The 4,220-nt window shown below is 37.2% G+C and overlaps 1 protein-coding gene across 2 annotated transcripts in view; it reads left to right on the top strand.

Annotated features, from left to right (window-relative positions):
• The window catches only part of ATRX (ATRX, chromatin remodeler), a 95,116-nt gene that overhangs the window by 571 nt on the left and 90,325 nt on the right, over nt 1–4,220 (top strand). The window lies entirely within an intron of this gene.

Raw genomic sequence — 4,220 nt, 5'->3', positions numbered from 1 at the left:
CCGGCCCCCGTCGCCGGCCCTCTTGCCCCGTCGCGGGGCTGCTGGGCGCCGTAGGCATCTGCTCCTGCGCTTGCCACCCCCCGCCCGCGCCCCACGTGCTCCTCTGTAGTAAAGTCCTTCCCTACCGATCCCCCCGTGGAGGATCTGTTTTGCCGTCGGTTTACAAACACCTCCCTCTCTCCTTGAGCTGCGTGCCGTACCGTGCTGATTCTTACCAGCAACTCCTGCCTTGCTGCATAAAGTAAACATGCTGCCATTGAACAAGTTCAGTCAGTGTTAAGAAAGAGGCGCCATATTAAACTATTAATAAATAGTTGGGTTTGTATGTTTCTTATTTATAGATATCTCAAGGGGTCTGATCAACACAGTTCATCACTCACAAATATTCAGAATGCCCGAGGCACTATTTAAACAATAAAGCATTGTCACTTCACCCTCACAAATGTTGTGCRTACCTTCAAAATCAAAATGAAATGTCAAGAAAAGGAAGCATCACGTTGTCTTAAGTTACGAACCTTAGCTAAAAGTTTCTAATGTGGTCATACTTGTTTATCTTCACCTTCTAGTTTCAGGCTTCTTTCTTTTGAATAGTTGTTCATAACTACAACTTAGCTGCAGCCAAAAGTTAAAGGGATAGTAACTTTGTTGTATATATCTCAATTTTAAAGCTTTCATGTTTATGAGGAAGTAACGCGTAAGTAATTTACTTCTAACAAAAAAAGGTTTTTACAAGGTTATTAGCATTATGTTATTAATGTTGTTCACATGCAGGAAATAAGTTGTGAGCATTACAAATACATGTTATTTGGTGTATGACTTCCCAACAGTTACCATTTCTTCTGCATATTTTTTTCTTATTTATTTTGTCAAACATTCTCTTTAGCTTGCTCGCTCTTTCTTTTCTCTCTCTCTCTCCCCTTCCCCCTTGTGTTCTTAAAGTACTTTGACAGCCTAAACCAATTTTGTGTTGGATTGATTTCTATTTTGTGTTTTGACTGGAATGCTAATTGAGGAGTCTTTCTACTCCTTCATCCCCAATCCTTGAAAATCAAAGGTAGAATTGGATTGTGTATAGCAAAAAGATTTTGGTTACTAAAATTTATTGATTGGTTTATGATCATAATTATTATTTCTAACACTGAAAATGCTCTTTCATTTGGACCGTACTGATTTTTTTTTTCATACCATCACTGCTGTATTTTATTCCCTGTTTTCCTGTTTCTGCTATGTCTTTTTTTCCTCCCTTGGTGGTCTGTGTTTTACAGGTTTCCTTCTTAACCCTTTCCATGTTCTTAAGTTATTAGTGCAGCAATTAATGTTGAGAGGCTAGTTTAGTTGATGCTTCAGTGGAATTAAAAGAAAATACAGAAGTTCATAACTTTTCTGCCCAGTTTTTTTTAGGTTACCTGCAGACAGTAAAGGTAAATCAAATTATTTCACATGGTTTCATTTGTGATCTTGAGGATGAAAAAATATATACAAAATAGATTTGAGACTGCATGCAGTCTTTGCGTTGGATCTGGCCCACATATTAAGTGTACCGTATGACAAACTACTTTTTAAAAAAGTGTTTGTGGAGATGGGTGTAACATTTTTTTGGTGCTCCAAACTTTCTTTTGTTTGTGAACTCAGTTCTCAGTCAGTCTGAATGTTTTAGATAATCCTCATCTCGTATAGAGCTCATCTTGAACGGTTTGTTTTTATTTTACAAGAAYAGTTCCACACCAGGAGCTACACATGAAGTTGCAGGGTTCCATGAAAAAAAGTAGGGAAGCTGATGAATACTTTGCATGGGCTTTTTCTTGTTTTCTGACTGCTCAGGTTCTGCTTAAAATTGGATTCGGAGAGAATGAGAGGGAAAAGAAAATCGCTCCAGAGGAGCTTGATGTGGTAATGTCTTGGTACAGAAGCAAAGGTGATCTTTCTCCCATTGTTCCCTCAGAGACTCACAAGCTCGCGCTCTGTATTCTTTGCTCCCATTTCCCACAAGACCTATTTTTGCCTGTCAGCTGCCTGCATTTCTTTCACCTTACATGTTGTTCTTCTGTCTGTAATACTGCCCCTTAAAGAGATGTACAGATACACAACTAGAAGATCATTGATAGAATTGTTTGGAAAATATGCAAACGGTACAATTCTCATGAAAATAATTTTTTGTCAGGCCTTTTGGAAGATAGGCTTATAGTGTTTAAAAAGATGTGATTGATCAATACTAGTCAGCTGACTTTAAAATCTATGACAAATAAACAATTTTCTTTAATGTTAAGAATGCGAGAGTTTTCCATGCCCAGGATAAGAAGTTTGGAATGCTTAGAAATATGATCAAAAGTGGAATAACTTATGAAAGAACTTTCAAAATTGCTGATTCTGTAAATATTTGTAAGGATTTTTGAACAAAAATTATAGAGGAAAACTTGATTTTTTTAAACAGTGGCGGGATATTTGTCCTGATGACCTTACCTGTTCCTACCAGTAGGTTCATGCATCTTTACAAAATAAGCACAACAGAGAAGGAAAACAGGTTTTGAATCTTGCTCACTTGGAGCATCTGTTAGGCAGTGTAGTGAGACAAGATTTTTTTTTTAAGTTGAAAAACTTCATATTATTTTAAGATGAATACTTCAGGCTTTTCAACTTGCAGTACGTAATTTTGATAACTTAGTCTTAAAATTTTTGTTAAAAGTTGTCTGCTTTTTTTGTGTCAGGATTCCTTTGTTCTGAATGAGTGATGTTATAGGATTGTATGAGACGTATTATTTAATGCCACAATAATCTAATTGGAAATAAGTCAGTAGTAATCTTCCTTGTTCCCTGAAAGCACGGTGTAAGCTTGTTTCTTTCACACAATCATGTGGAATGAACATGAGCAGATTCTTTGACTCTTCCCCCATGAAGTGCAAAACTTTAGGCTGCCTGTCATCTTCTGTGCCAGATGTACCCCAGAGCCAGTGTGCTGACATTATCTAAGTGAAATTCTCTGAGGGAGGAACTTGCTGCAGTGACTATGTTACTTCTGTTTTAGTACAGTACTATCTCTGAGAGGGTTTTTTAAATTTTGTGGCAGGGTCTCTAGAGGACTTGCTGAAGATATCTTCACCTTCTGTGAAATAATTCAGTGTGACGAAGATATATAATATAAATTTTGCAATAGGATAGCCTTATCACTATAGAAGCTTGAAATTCCCAAATTTGTTACAGACAGCTGTAAGATTTCATGAACACTTGCATCCTCTGCTTGAAGGGAGAAAAAGGGGATTAGTCTTGTGTGTGTTTTTACTTGCATATACCTCACCAAAAGAAAACCTCAGAACAGAAAATAGTACTAAAATACACTGTGTTCAATGTAAGAACAAATGCCTACAGCCTATGACAAAGTATGTTTCTAGATGAGATCGCTAGATGTGTTCTTTGTAATCAGGAAAGCCTAAAGATAYTGCTGAACCTCATGAAATCGCATTTCATATCACTGGAGCTCAGTTTGTGCCTGCAGGTGATTTGGAAACATGAATCAGTTCATGGATAGGTCAGTGGAAAGTTGTTCCAGTGGTGACTCAGGAGGGGAAAAAAGAAGTTGCAGGAATCCAGTGGCAAATATAATGGAAGGTTTTATATTGACTTTAAAAGATGGTAGGTAGTGTGCTCTGATTTACTAAATGAGGAGTACTAGACTTGCACAATTTTTTTACAACATCTAGCCACCAGGCTGTTGTCAATCAAGATGAATGATGGATTGATTGATTAGCTGATTTTTTTAGAAAAGGAGTGAAACCTTAGAAAACCGAGAACTTTATTACACAGGCTTTTGACCAGTATCAAATTTAGTGCTATTTAGGCAATTTATTTGTCAAGTCTGAAAGCTGCACAGTTGTAGAAATTTCTGTCTTAATACATCTACCTGTTAGTCTTAATACGCCCAATTGTAGAAATGCTTGGGGGCAGATATATCTAACCGTGTAAAACAGWGTTGTAAGGCAGAGTTTGAAATGAATGATGCCTCACTGACAATCTCTAATAAGCTCCAGAAAGGAGAGGGCAGATGAAGCAAAAGAGAAGGCAGTTTTAGAATTAGAGAGGCATGATGCTGTTGGATGCAACCCTTGTTTCCCTTTAAACAAAGCATGTTTAACCTTTTTGTAATACTGCTTTCTGTCTTAAAGATATGCTAGTTTGAACTTCCTTTCCTGAATTAATATATTAAGATACTCAGTTTGCCATTATTT

The sequence above is a fragment of the Apteryx rowi genome, unplaced genomic scaffold (genome assembly GCF_003343035.1).
Source record: "Apteryx rowi isolate R43461 unplaced genomic scaffold, aptRow1 scaffold_69, whole genome shotgun sequence".
NCBI classification, from domain to species: domain Eukaryota; kingdom Metazoa; phylum Chordata; class Aves; order Apterygiformes; family Apterygidae; genus Apteryx; species Apteryx rowi.
This window is presented reverse-complemented; position numbering and strand designations above follow the sequence as displayed.